We start from the raw sequence: 15,498 nt of genomic DNA, 5'->3' as shown, positions 1-15,498 counted from the left end.
TCCCCCTATCCCCCTCCATCCCATGTCCCCCTGGAACTGTCAGTCCTGTTGTTTTTCCTCCAGATAGCTCATCCAGCCTGTCCTATTCAGACAGACCCGTGGAGACACTAACATGCACGAAAACAAGACAGAGGTAAACAAAGCAACAGTATACAACCAGACAACAAAACAACAACAACAAACCACTGACAAAGGACAAAACAAAACACTTCACAAAACAAAAGCTTGTAGTTAGTTCAAGGATTGTTTGTTGCCCCTTAGGAGTGTTTTCCAGTCCAGTCTGTTGGTGCACCATGCCCTGGCCCCAAAGTCCACTTTCAGCATTCCCTGGGGACCTTAACACTCCATTCCCTTGCTGTTCCGCTGCACTCCCCCAGTGCTTTGCCTCGGTGTGGTGGGATCAGGTCAGGTGCAATTCCCACACTGTGTCTCCGGTGCTGTCCCCTGTATCGCCCTTAGTCACTGAGGCGCATCATGTCTCATAGTGGGGCCAGCCATGTTGTTCTCTCTGTGGACTGGCTGCTCTACTCAGGAACATCACCGTCACGGCCTGGTGGGCCAGGCTGTGTTCCACTCTCTCCTCCTGCCCCTTCATCTACTCCCGTGTGCTCTGATCAGATATGTCCATCTCCCGGAGCTGCAGAATCAATGTCGTCCTTTGAAACAAATTCTTTTCTGGGGAGGGGCAGGAATCCACTTAATTTTTGGTGCTGGGGCCAGCCTCCCAGACCTCTCCACTGGTTCCCTACTCCACACCGGGATATTGCATTCACACCTTGCAGCACTGGGTTGAAGTCTGGTCCCACTTTCCCTGTGGAGATATAAACAATACCCTCCCCTTGGGTGGATTAGTGCCCCATGCCCCCACTCCCCTTTCTTCCTTATATTCATCCTTTTATTTTCCTTTCCCCACCTCCTCCATCATTGTCTACCATGTGCATCCCTGGTTTTGGTCTGGTCTCTGCCATACTGCACAGTCTTCACCCCAAAAATGTTTGTATACAGTAGCTTTATCCCCTATGCCCCTTTTGCATTTTTTAATACTTACCTCAGTGGGCTCATGTTGTACTTGTCCTTTTGTGCCTGACTTACTTCGCTTAGCATGATTTCCTCCAGTTCTTCCCATGCCGCTATGTGCCTCATACATTCATCGCTGCTTTTCAGTGATGCGTAGTACTCCATTGTATGTATATACCACAGTTTTTTAATCCAATCGTCAGTTGATGGAAATTTGGGTTGCTTCCAGCTCCTTGCAATTGTGAACTGTGCCGCAATGAACATTGGAGCACAGATGTCTGGTCTTGGTTTGTTCCTTGCCTCTTCTGGGTATATACCCAGTAGGGGGATTGCTGGGTCATATGGTAACTCTATTTCCATCTGTTTTAGATATCGCCAGATTGATTTCCATAGTGGCTGTACATACTTACAGGCCCACCTGCAGTGGATGAGAGTTCCTGTCTCCCCACAGCCCCTCCAATACTTGTTGCTTTCTGATTTTTTGAATTGGGCTACCTTTGAGGGTGTCAGGTGGTACCTCATTGTTGTTTTAATTTGCATTTCTCTTATAGCTAAAGATCGGGAACATTTTCTCATATGTTTGTTGGCCATTCGGATTTCTGTCCCTGTGAAATTTCTGTTCAAGTCCTTTGCCCACGTTTCAAGTGGGCTTTTGGTTTTTTTCTTTTTGGAAGCTAGCAGGGTATTGTAGATTTTAGTAATAAGGCCTTTGTCTGATGTGTCATTGCTAAAGATGTTTTCCCAGTCTGTGGACTCTCTTATTACTCTCTTGGTGAATTCTTTCGATGTACACAAGTGTTTTATCTTCAGTATATCCCATTTGTCAATTTGTGCCTCCTCTGTGTTTGTGTCCTTCCCTATTTCTGATAGCCTGTGTATTCCCTGTGCCAAAATTCTCAAGTTGGTCCCAATTCCCTCATTGATGGCCCTAATAGCTAGCTTCAGTTTTCCAGAATTCATGTAGCTCTCATAGGAGCGCTTTTCAAGCAGCTGTTTGAGTCTGCTTCGTGCCTCAAGCTCGCTCCTTTTCAGACAAGTCAGCGTGAGTTTATCTTGGTGCTAACCTATTTTAACCCTTGTATACTTCTTCATCAAATATATTTTATGAACTTTTTGAAGATTCCTCTTGTAAAGTGATATTAATTTTTAGAGTATATCGATCTTTTCAATCCTGTGCATATTTACCATAATGTATATTATTCTCTGGGGACTACAGGTGTGTTCTAATGTCCTAACTCGATTAGTCATTTATCAACATCTATTTATAAATCTAATGTTAGACTGGTGAACTGTTCCCACCCCACTTCATAGTCACCACATAATGCTGTATATCTATGATGAAACAGTAATCTTATACTCAGTTAAGGTCACTGAAGAAGTCTCTTTCAGACCCGTGGGATTAGTGCTTAGGATTTTTAGTTCCTTCTTAGACAGGTGTGCCCTAGTTTGAGAAAATCTGATACACAAAACTACCAGCTCACAAAGTAAATTAAGTGGTGATTACTTACATTTCAAAAGGATTTGCTTCAGAGTTCCTTAAAATAGATACTTCTGACAAGTGTAATATAGTAATGCGACCAAGACTCTTAGTAACCAAGAGGCTCAGTTTCTCTGCACTAATATTAACTAAATATATAAATTTGGGCATGTTAGTTATGTCATTTGATTCCCTAGTATCGTTGTAGTGAGTTATGAATTGGGCTGCTAACTACAAGGTCAGCAGTTCAAACCCAAAAGCCACTCCTCAGGAGGAGAATGAGGTGTTCAGCTCCCGTAAAGGTTTACAGTTTTGAAATCCCAAAGGGACCGTTCTGCACTGTAAGGTTGCTATGAGTTATAATTGACTCCATGGCAGTGAATTTGGTTTGAGGCCTGTCAATTATACATTCACTCAGTCATTAAAACATTAGTACTTTTACCCGATGGATTTTCCTGAGCATTTTCTTTGTGTTGGATATACAAGAATAAAAAGCCATTTTTTTAAACAAGTTTACAGACAATGAGTGAGATGTATATGTAAATAAATTAACAAATTGTTGACCATAGAGGCTGAGAATCAATTAGGAGGCCACTGTAGCTAAGCAAGATGAGAGAGATCCGTGGTTAATTATAGGCTTGGGAAGCAAGGAATGGACATGATGCTAAAGAAATGGATGATACGTGACTTGGTGGCAGATTGGCAGTATGGCCTGAGCATAAGAGAGGAGACTGATGGCATATAGGCTTGTATCCTGGGTAAAGTGGTTGAAAAGTGATCCCATTCAGGAGGAGAGGGAAGTTAACGTACATACTCGAGTGTAAGCTGACCCGAATATCAGCCGAGGCACCTAATTTTACACAAACACTACATTAAAAATGTGCTGAAAAACTCAGCTTATACACAAGGTGAGGAGTTTTGAGTGGAAGATACCAAGATAAGTTTTGGATGAGTATAAGAGTTTTATAGGAAACATGAAAAGCTGTAGGAGCCATCCCACCTCGAGCTCAGGAAAGAAGACTGGGCAGCATTAGGGAGTAAAGAGTCATCTGGAGAGACAAGACAATACTGAACAAGTCTTCCCACGAGCACCCAAGACAACAGAATCAGAAGTGCATCCTCATCCAGAGGGAGCCAGAAATACGGCGCCCTGGAAGGCTCAGGAGAAGAATCTGGAATGTGGTCTTCCCTGAGGCGAGTAAAGGGAGGGCTTCGGGTTGAGGAGGGCCTGGAGCACAGAGTACTGAAGAGGACGCACGAATGGACAACATCTGTGCGCAGTTACGTCAGTCGTGCTGTCACTTGGGAAAGCAGTTTAGCAAGAGTGACAGAAGGGGCAAAAGGATGAGGATTAAATAGGGAAGGAGATTGTTTAGCCTTTTTTTTTACATGATACAGTTTGTCTGAAAAAGGAAGAAAAAAGATGAAAGAGTAAACTTGTAGACAAGTTTTGTTTCGTGTTTGTTTCGCTTTGTTTTGATGGTGACAGAGGTATGAGCATTGTTTAAACCTTTCATTTATATATTTCTTTTTATTGTGTATTAGGTAGGAGTTAGCATTTCAGATAATCAGTTTTGTATTCAACATCTTAAACTTCTTATCCAAACTCTCGCTGGTTTGCCCTGCCCCTCCTTTGATTTCTTTTCTCCCTCTTGTAGGTGGCTATTGTTCACCATCACCCCAATTCACACCTGTCTGCCTTGGACTCTACTGCTTCACCTTCCATCCCATTCCACTGGCTTCTGTAGCCACCAATTCCTTTCTTGTGCTGGAAAGCCTTAGTCTTGGTGTTTCCTTTGTATCTTTTTGTGACAGACTCATTTCATTCAGTATAATGTTCTCCAGGCCCACCCAGCATGAACATTTGTATACGATGCAGAGAAAATTGGGAAAAGAAAGGTTAAAAAGCAGGAGAGAAAAGGAATTACAGTGCGGAAATTTCCTGACCTAGAGCAAAGAAGAGGGTTCCTCACCACTGAATGGAAGGAGGTAAAGGGAGGCCACAAACACAAAGGAATTTTAGAAGTTCATAGGAAAATGCAATGAAAAAATAATGGCGATTTCCCCACAAACTTTGTGAATTCCGTCCTATACATTTATTTATATAAACGTGAGAATAGGGATTTGAGAGTGACGACTCTTGACATCTCAATTTCTCTGTGAAGTCAGAGACAAAATTGTTTGCTAAAAGAAAAGATGTAGTTACAGAGAGGGCACTGAGAATCATGGTGAACATTTGCAATGCCAGCTGCGGAGACTGCATAGGCTAGAGATATTTATTGTAGTTTATATCATAAGATGTCAGTGTGAGAAGCATGGCTAGATTGGCTGCCCTCCAGATTGTGATCCTGTATAGAATGATGTCACCTGTAGTATCGGTTGTTGTTATTAAGGGTTGTCAGGTCAGTTCTGACTCGTAGTGACCCATGAACAACCCAACGGAACACCAGCTGGTCCTGTGCCATCTTCACAGTTGTGATGTTTGAACCCATTGCTGCAGCCATTCTACCTATCTCATTGAGCACCTTACTCTTTTTCCCTGGCCCTCTACTTTGCCAAGCATGATATCCTTCACTAAGTGAAGCTTAACATGTATGTGAACCCTCACCATGCCTGCGCCTAGAGGTCAGAAGTTGCTGATATCGGCTGCCCCCACTGTCACCACCACTCCTGTCTTCTCTTTCCAAGAAATGAGTGACTAGGCCCTCTGCGTCTGACTACCAATAAACATGCTAAACATCTCCAAATACTCACTGCTGCCAACATGCCTGCTGGAGTCAACATCAGCAGGGAGATAGCTTCTGCTTAGTTCTGCCTGCCCAGTCTCACTGAACATGTAGCAATTGGGTCAATTCCACCTCATAACAACTCTCCAGACACAGTAGAACTACCCCATAGGGCTTGCCAGAATGTAAAATCATCAAAACACACTGCCACATCTTTCTCTCACAGGTGGCTGGTGAGTTAAAACCACTGAATTTCCAATTCGTGGGCAAGCCTTTAACCACTGTGCTAACAGGACTCCTTCCCCAAGTCTCACTAGTGAAGCCCAGCTTGCGTCCAGAACCCTACTGGTAACTGGGGATTTCATTTTCCGATTTCTCATTCCTAGGAAGGACTGGGAGAACCATGCTATAGAATCTACCACATCTGATTTATGCAGTTTCTCCCAAATCACTTGTAAGGAACATGACTTATTGTGCGAGAGAAGGGAAAGAAATTGAACCAGAATATTCAAGGGGAATAACATGTATTTCCATGCTTGAGGCAAAAAGGAACTTTAAAAAACGGAAGGAGGTCATTCATTGCCAGTGAAGGTGGAGAGAGAGAGAGAGTCGGGCCCAGTCATGGAGCAGTGTATAGGTTATGTTAAGAATTGGAGGTTTTCTCTTATTTGGTAAAATAGCAGAGGGTCTTAGACCAGGAGTAACTTCAATGAATTCTGCTTTGTAAAGCTAACTGTAACAGCATAGTGATGACTGTATCTATCAGATTTCATGGGCTCTCGGAAACCAGAGAGACCATCAAGAGTGAAATCTCCTAGCTCAGAAGCAACAAATCCCACATGGAAGAAGCACACCAGCCTGTGTGGTCACGAGGTGTCGAAGGAATCAGGGATCAGGCATCATCAGAACAAAATATTTTACCATAGTGAATGAGGGGAGTAGTGCGGAGGGGAGTAGTGTGGAGTGGAGACCTAAAGCCCATTTGTAGGCCACTGGACATCCCCTTGCAGAAGGGTCTTGGGGAGGAGACGAACCAGTCAGTGTGCAATATAGCAACAATGAAAAATACAATTTTCCTAAATGCTCCCCCCCCCATCACTATCATGATCGGAATTCTCCCTTGTAAGTCTGGCTAGACCAGAGGATGTACACTGGTACAGATAGGAACTGGAAACACAGGGAATCCAGGGTGGATGATCCCTTCAGGACCAATGGTGTGAGTGGTGATACTGGGAGCATAGAGAGAGAGTGGGTTGGAAAGGGGGAATTGATTACAAGGATCTACATGTGACCTCCTCCCTGGGGAATGGACAACAGAAAAGTGGGTGAAAGGGATGTCCAGTTGCCTATAGATGGGCTTTGGGTCTCCACTCTGCACTCATCCTCATTTACAATGATATGATTTTTTTTTTGTTCTTTGATGTCTGATACCTGGTCCCTTCTACACCTTGTTGTCACACAGGCTGGTGTGCTTCTTCCATGTGGACTTTGTTACTTCTGGGCTAGTTGGTCACTTTTTTACCTGCAAGCCTTTAAGACCCTAGACTCTATATCTTTTGATAGCCGGGCACCATCAGCTTTCTTCACCACATTTGCTTATGCGATCCTGTCAGGAAGGTGTGCATTGTGGAATGCCAATTTAATAGAACAAAGTGTTCTTGCATTGAGGGAGTACTTGAGTGGCAGTCCAATGTCCATCTGCTGCCTTAATACTAAACCTGTAAATATATGCACGTAGATCTATTTCCCCACCATTCTATATAAATATGTTTACATATGTACATTGCCTGTATTTAGACCTCTATAAATACCCTTTGCCTCCTACTTCTTTCCTGTATTTCCTTTTACTTTCTTCTTGTTCCACTATCATGCATAGCCTTCATTTGAGTTTCAGTAATTTCTCTCGGTTACATTGCCCTTGCTGAATCTCTGCCAGGCTGCTCACGCCCTCCTTGCCACTAATTTTGGATCACTTGTTGCTCCCCTGTCCTGGGTTGGTCAACACCACCTCCTTTCCCCCACCTCCCCTTCTCCCATGTCCTCCTGGAACCATCGGTCCCATTGTTTTCTCCTCCAGACTGTTCAACCAGCCTATCTTATCTAGATAGATCTGCATGAGATAATAATATGCACCAAAAAGCAGGCAAAACAAGACAAAGTGACAAAAGAGAACATGACAACAAAAAAGAAAACCAATGACCCAGAGAAGAATAAATTAATTTTAAAAAGGAAAAAGAAAAAAATTTTAAAAAGAAAGACAAACCTATACATAGATCAAGGTCTGATTTTTGACCTCTTGGCATGTCCTCCAGTCAAGTCTGATGGGGTTCCACGCTTTTTCCCAAAGTCTATCCTTTGGACTCCCTCAGGAGCTCCCTGCTCTGCTCCCCCCATTGCTCTTCCGCACACCTTTAGTGTTTTGTTTCAGTGTTGTGGGGTCAGACCAGGCCATTGTTTCCTCCTGTAGGGCCATGGGTCAGTGAGGGACATCGTGTATCCTAGTGGGATCAGCCATATCGTCCACTCTGTGCATTGATTGTTCAGAGTGGGGATATCATCCTCCTGGCCTGTTGGGCCAGGTTGTGTTCCATTCTCTCTCCCCATTCATTTGCAAAACAACTTTTTATCAGGATAGGGTGGATTATAGGAAGGTATACTTTATGGGTGAGATATTACAAATGCTTCTCAATTTTCTCAGTAGTAATGTGATTATACTTCCAAGGTTAAATGTTACTAGCATAATATTTTTTAAAATAGAAAAGAAATAAGAATACCTACCTGGCAGGGGAGACACCATGATCAGGAAGGTGGCTTTCCCAGGGCGAGGCTCATCTATTGCACTGTGGGTGTGCTGACCCCTGCCATTTCCCCAAATGTGGGAAACGTGACTGCATAATTTGTGGGAGTGGGAACCGTGTTTGTCCTCTCCCCTGAAAAAGAAAAAAAGAAATAAGAAATCACTTGCCAAAAAGTATTGTCATTTTCCTCCTTATGAATGTTTGTTTTCAAATTTACTTGCACGCATTTGTAGCCTTACAAAAATACAGTTTGCATAAAAGTGATTCAATGGATTTTACCCAATACTTTTAAAAAGAGGAGAACCAGGGAATCATACTTGTACCTTAAAAATATCATTTTATTGGGGGCTCATACAGCTCTTATCACAATACATACATGCATGCATTGTGTCAAGCACATTTGTACATTTGTTGCCATCATCATTTTCAAAACATTTTCTTTCTACTTGAGCCCTTGATAGCAGCTCCTCATTTCCCCCTCCCTCCTTCACAAACCCTTGATAATTTATAAATTATTATTACTTTTTGTTGGCTGAAGAACAGAAAGATCAATGAGAGATGATGGTTAACACTGTCATGCTGTCAGTTGAAGCTTAGTGGTAAAGACAGGATTGAATTTTATAAATGTTTCACCTGAATTAATATTTAATTATGGCTCTCTTCATGTTGCATGTATGTATATAACAGCTAATTTCTACTTAATGAAAATCTACCCAGAAATGAAGAGGGTGAATTATTTGTAAGGGTTCTTCTGGACTTTTGTTTTAAATATTTCAGTATTCCTTACTTTCATAAGCAAGCATAATGTTTTGAAGAATATAAATACCTTTTTGAAAATTCAAAATAAAAACCTGTTGAAAATGACTTTACAGGGAGTATTTGTAAAGTATATCATCATTACCAAAACAAAATATATCATTATCAATTGAGTGATAATATATTATATCATTATCTTTAACCTAAACAAAGTATACCAATAAAAATGCTTCTTGTTTTTCAGAATTGTTTATTTCTATATTTTGAGTATCTCATACAAATATCTTCTAACTTGATTAAACTTTTTCCTTCATGGTTAGAATTCTGTAAATATAATATTTCTTAAAAAGTCTTAAATATTTGATTGCATTACTTTTGACACATTCAAATATATCTTTTTGTCTCTTTAACAACTCTCATCTTAATTTACTTTTAAGGTAGTTTATTTTATTTTTGCTGCTATTGTTGAGATTGTATACTGAAGAACACTTTGCGGTGTGAGTTTCTCTCCTCAGTGACGTTGATCACATTCCTCAGGTTGTGCACCATGACCCCCCTTTCTCTTAAGAGTTGAGTTATTCGTCCCCCATTAACATAGCCACCTCACAGCTCCCAGATATTTTCTAGCGAATCTTGAGTTGCTGCTGTCAGTCTGAGCCCCAGAGATAGGTCTTCCGAGAGCACAGTGCTAGGGAAGACATTCTGTACTCAACTCTCTGCTGCTGAGTCAATTCCGACTCACAGACCAAGTTATTTTCCTGTAACTTTACAATTATTTTAGTAAAACACATAACCATTATGTCGTGAGTATTCACCGTGTACTAGACGTTGTTCTATTTTCCCTCATGTTTACTGGTTTCATGTTCACAACACTCCTACAAATCAGGGCCCATTTTTAAGCCCCATTTTGCAAAGGAGAACATTAAAGCAAGCACAGAGAAGCTTGATCACTAAGTGGTAGATGTGAAATTCCCGTCTCAAGAGCTTTCCTCCACAGACCTTGCTCTCTGAATAGAAGTGTTGTCGTTTTGTGCCAGCCAGCCAGCAGGAGCCCTGTGGTAGGGCAGTGAGGTCAGCATCACCGGGACAGGTGACCATATTTGCCATCGTCCCCTTTCTTCCCACATCCCCCAAATGACAAAAGATAGGTTTTGTTTTGTTCTATTTTGTCTTAATTTGTTTAAAGAATAACTCTTTAATCATGTGCGGGGGGAGGAAGAAAGTATGCCTACATTAACAATTCATAAACTTTGAAAGAAAAAAGTAGGTAGTGCTGAACTATTGAGAAAAACCACACTCCTGAGGCTGTAGGATAAGTCAGAACTGACTGAGGGCAATGGATTTAAAATCTGCAGAAGATGACAACTTTCAGTACTGGTTCTAGTTCTGCCGCATCCAGAAACACTGTGATGCTGAATGGCGATCTGAGGCTGTCAACACACGGTTCACTGGGAAACTGCCTGGAGAAGGGTAGAGTAAATGAGCCCCGTCAACCTTTGGCTTCTTCTGTTAAGGAACCCTAGGAGTGTAATTCTAGGGCAACCACAAGGTTGGAAGTTCAGAATCACCAGCTGCTCCACAGGAGAAAGATGGGGTTTTCTACTCCAGTAAGTAGTTTTAGATGCCCATTATGAGTCACTATGAGTTGGCATCTACTAGATGACAGGGTTTGTTTTGGTTAAACAGAAGGTTGCTGAGCTTTTAGCCTAAGGCAAGCAATTCGGTGTCAGCTAGTAAAGCAAAGTAGTGCTTAGGCAGCTAGCAACAAAAGACATAAGAAGCCCCCTCTTAAGAGGAAAGCAGCCAGTAACACGTCTCTGCCATCTACAAATGGTGAACAGAGAATTCCAAACAGAAACATAAAGACAACATGGAATTAGCAAACATTGGAAGCAGGTCTTCCAACCAGTTCATTCTCGTGATTTCTCGCTGAAAATTTCTTTTCCACCCCAGATATGCTGAATCATAATCTACATTTTAACAAGATCCCAAATCACTTGGGGATCTTGTTAAAATGTACATTCTAATTCAGTGTATCTGAGAACGTTGACAGCTGATGGAAATCCAGTGGGTCCCTCTCTATTAATTGCTGTGTGCTCAAGAAAGCCATTTGGTAGAAGGTCATGTTCCCTTCCTTGAAGCAGCCTACAGTCAGTGCCTTATCAGTTCAGTGGTATAAGACCCAGCTCCCTTGCTTTAATTCACGTCACCTCTGAAAGGTTGTCTCACTCTAGGTTGTCTGAGTGTTACTGCATGGCAGTTCACATACTCCTTGACACTCCTGATACTTGATCCCATCGATACCTCGTGATCACACAGTCTGGTGTGCTTCTTCCATGTGGGCTTTTTAGCTTCTCAGCTAGATGGCCACTTGTTTATCTTCAAGCCTTTAAGACCCCAGACGCTATATCTTTTGATATCCGAGCACCATTGACTTTCTTCACCAGATTTGCTTATGCACCCGTTTAGTCTTTAGCGATCATGTGGGGAAGGTGAGTATCGTGGAATGCCAGTTTAATAGAACAAAGTGTTCTTGCATTGAGGGGGTATTTGAGTAGAGGCCCAATGTCCATCTGCTCCCTTAATACTAAAACTATAAATATATTCACATAGATCTATTTCCCCATCATCATATATAAATATATTTACATATGTACATGCCTGTATTTAGTTCTCTATAAATGTCCTTTGCCTCTAAGTTCTTTCCTCTATTTCCTTTTACTTTCCTCTTGTCCCACTATCTTGCTCAGCCTTCATTTACGTTTCAGTAATTCCTCTTGGTTACATTGCCCATGATCAAGCCCTACCAGGCCTCCTACACCTTCCTCGCCATTGATTTTGGATCACTTGTGCTCCCGTGTCCCTGGGCTTGTTAACACCCACTTCATTTCCAGGCTGTAGTTTTTACAGGAGGAAATTCCCAAGTATTTTCCCTCATGTAACTGTAGGTGTACTCAAAACACTGTCCTTTTGTTTAGCCATCAAAAGCATAATCATTATCCCACCTGGGTTCCTACTTCATACCCACATACATTGCTGTTGAGTCTATTTCACCTCATAGAAACACTATAGGACAGAATGTATAGAGAGTCATTTTGTCTTACTTTGAACATTGGAGGCTGGTATATTGCTATGATATTGGAAGCTGTGCCACCTGTATTTCACATGCCATCAGGTCATCCCCTCCAAAGGAAGATGAACTTAGGATGATGGGTCTGGTGAGATCCTTCCAAAAATGAGCAATGAAAGTGTGATGGATGAAAATGTGATCGTCTGACATGGTGCAGGAAGATGAGCCTCTCAAGTTGGAAACATTACTGAAATGACGGAGGAGGAGCTGCCTCCTCAAGTAGAGTTGATATTAATACCAACGGAAAGTTTGTAACACCTCCTTTGCTGATAGCACAGTGGGCTCAGACATGGCAGCGATTATGAAGATGGTGCAAGACTAGTCAACCTTGTACACAAGGAAATAGGAGTTAAAGATTTAGTCTCGAAAACCCATAGGGGCAGTTCTACCCTATCCTGTATGTCCCTGAGTGAGAACTGACATGATGACATGGAAACCTGTGTCTTCACTCTTTCCTTTGAACTTAGGCTGTATCATTTTAGGATCGACAGCCCAAATCGATCTTGGAAAAAGTACTGCCAGATTGCTTCTTAGCACCGAGGATGGCTAGACTTGGTGTCACATAGTTTCTATCAGGATGGACCAGTCCCTGGAAAAGGACGTCATATTTGAGGGCAGTGAAAAAAAGGTAAACCCCCAGTGAGATAGATTGACAACAAATGGGCTTCAGCCTAACAATAATTGGGAAGATAGAGCAGGATCGGGCAGTGTTTTGTTCTGTTGTGTATAAGGTCACTATAAATCTGATTCAACTAGAAGGCACCTAACAAGTACATGTTTGCCCTTTTTGTCTCCATGATTTTTAGTTTTGGGTTTTACATATAGGTTTGATTCATCTCTAGTTAATTTCTGTGTCTAATGTAAGGATGAACCCTCTTTCATTGTTCCGCAAATGGATATCCGGTGTGGCTGGCCCCATTAGTATTATTAAGTGATGTGTAATTCTCCTTCTTCAAAGCCTTTCCATGACTTGTTATGACCCACACAAATGCCTTTGCATAGGCAGTAATACACAAGTAAACATCTTTGAGATTCTCTGCTGTCAGCTAAGTGCCTTCTAACATAAGCAATATTTCTCATTCCATGCACACTTCTGAATCCTTGAAACAGCTTCTTGTGTATGTATTGCTGCAACCATTTCTGAACTATCAGCACAATTTTACTTGCATGTGATAGTGTCCCATAATTTTCACATGATGAGAGGCCACCTTTCTTTGCAATGGGCCCAAATGTAGATTTTATGCAGTCAATTGGACGGGTAGCTGTTAGCAAAAACTACTCAGTACTTCCAATGCTGTATCAATTGTGTGGAGGTTTTTTTTAATTTGTATTTTGTCACTTCTCAGAGTCATATTCTTCTCTAGTGCCTTCAGTGCATCTTGGACTTCTTCCCTCAGTACCACTGGTTCTTGATCAGTCCTATCACTTGAAATGGTTGAATGTTGACCAATTCTTTTGAGTAACTATTTTTTTTTAATTCAAGGATTGGATTTTTTCATCAGGTTTTTTTGCCGTTGTTATTGTTCAGCTTCAGATAGGCTGCACTTGTCATTTCATTTTGTTTTTTTCTAAAACTTTTGGGCATTACATTATAATACTTTGTTTTCTTGATCTGCCCTTTGAAATTTTTTGTCCATCTCATTTACTATTTTTTTTCCATTCACTATAGTTAACTCTGACTAGAAGAGAATATTTCAGCCTTTACTAGCATTCCCTTTGGCCTTTTCTTCATTCCTCTGTTCTTAATGACCTTTGACTTTCTTTTTATATTTTGCTCAGTCTCCATAGAGACTGTCAAAAATTGCCAATGCCGACTATATTTCAAGTCGTCACGGTGGGGTATTGGGAAAAGTTTTCAATTAGCAATAATCGCGCCTCGGATAAACCTCACTGGCTACGATATTGCCACTGTGCAAAGCTTCTTTCTTTTTTTAATAAATCATTTTATTGGGGGCTTTAACAGCTTTTATCACACTCCATACATACATCCATTGTGTCAAGTATTTGTACATTTGTTGCCCTCATCATTCTCAAAACATTTGCTTTCTACTTGAGCCCTTAGTATCAGCTCCTCTTTTTCCCTCCATCCTCACCCTTCCTATCCTCGTGACCCCTTGATAAATTATAAATTATTATTATTTTCATGTCTTACATTGTCCACTGTCTACCTTCACTCACATTTCTGTTGTTCATCCCCCTAGGAGGGGGGGGGAAGGGTGTTATACATCAATCATTGTGATTGGCTCCCTCTTTCTCCCCCTTCTTCACTCCCACCTTCTCTCCACCCTCATGGTATCTCTACTCCCATTATTGTTCCTGAGGGGTTTTTCTGTCCCAGCTTCCATTTGTTGGGAGTTCTTAAATGTACCAGTGTACATGCTCCAGTCTAGCTGGATTTGTAAGGCAGAACTGGAGTCATGATAGTGAGGGGAAGAAGAAGTAAAGAACTCGAGGAGTGCAGTGGGTGTTGTTGGTGCTATACTGCTTCCTGACTGGCTCATCCCTTCCTTGTGACCCTTCTGTGAGGGGATGTCCAATTATCTACAGATGGGCTTTGGGTCTCCACTCTGACCTCCCTCATTCACATTGATATCAGTGTTCATTGTGGGACCTTCTGATACCTGGTTGACACCTCGTGATTACACAGGCTGGTGTGCTTCTTCTATCTGGGCTTAGTTGTTTCCCTGCTAGATGGCCCCTTGTTTAATTTCAAGCCTTTAAGACCCCAGACACTATATCTTCTTCTTCTTCTCCTCCTCCTCCTCCTCCTCCTCCTCCTTCTCCTCCTCCTCCTCCTCCTCCTTCTTCTTCTTTTTTAATTAATTACTTTTATTGGGGACTCTTACATCTCATCACAATCTATACAGTCATGCATTGTGTACATATGCTTCCATCATCATTTAAAAAACATTTTCTTTCTGCTTGAGCCCTTGATATCAGCTCATTTCCCCCTCCCCCACCCTCCCTCTACCATGAACCCTTGATAAGTTATAGATTATTATTTTCATATCTTACATTGCCCTCTGTCATCTACTACAATTGGACATCCCCTCAAAGAAGGGTCAGAAGGAAGAGACGAGCCAGTCAGGGTGCAGTATAGCACTGACGAAACACACAAATTTCCTCTAGCTCTTTATTGCTTCCTTCCGTCCTCTATCATGACCTCAGTTCTCCTTTACAAATCGAAATAGACCAGAACATGCACACTGCTACAGATAAGAGCCCAAAACACAGGGAATCCAGAATAGATAGACCCCCTCCGGCCCAACAATGAGAATAGCAATTAGGGAAAGGTGGGGGGAGAAAGGAGGAATGGATCACAAGGATCAATATATAAGCCCCTCCCAGGGGAACAAACAATGGAAAAGTGGGTGAAGGGCTATATCTTTTAATAGCCAGGCACCATCAACGTCCTTCACCACATTTGCTTATGCACCCATTTTGACTTCAGCGATTGTGTTGGGAAGGTGAGCATCATAGACTCCTTTGGCTTTCTTTATGTTTGATGTTCTTGTTGTCATCTCATAAATGATCTGTTCTTCAGTCATTAGTGCTCAATATATCAAATCTGAGATGTTCTCTAAATTCTAGTGG

General features: G+C 41.8%; 1 protein-coding gene and 2 non-coding genes across 3 annotated transcripts in view; 2 read left to right on the top strand and 1 right to left on the bottom strand.

Moving 5' to 3' along the window:
- The window catches only part of NME7 (NME/NM23 family member 7), a 297,332-nt gene that overhangs the window by 192,559 nt on the left and 89,275 nt on the right, over window positions 1-15,498 (top strand). The window lies entirely within an intron of this gene.
- On the top strand, window positions 7,991-8,153 carry LOC142437980 (U1 spliceosomal RNA). The gene has a single exon (XR_012782474.1). It is a non-coding gene; the product is annotated as a U1 spliceosomal RNA (small nuclear RNA).
- On the bottom strand, window positions 13,684-13,824 carry LOC142438102 (U4 spliceosomal RNA). Its single transcript, XR_012782545.1, has one exon. It is a non-coding gene; the product is annotated as a U4 spliceosomal RNA (small nuclear RNA).

Source organism: Tenrec ecaudatus, chromosome 1, assembly GCF_050624435.1.
Source record: "Tenrec ecaudatus isolate mTenEca1 chromosome 1, mTenEca1.hap1, whole genome shotgun sequence".
Taxonomy (NCBI): domain Eukaryota; kingdom Metazoa; phylum Chordata; class Mammalia; order Afrosoricida; family Tenrecidae; genus Tenrec; species Tenrec ecaudatus.
Note: the sequence above shows the minus strand (reverse complement) of the source record. Positions and strands in the feature narration are given on the sequence as shown.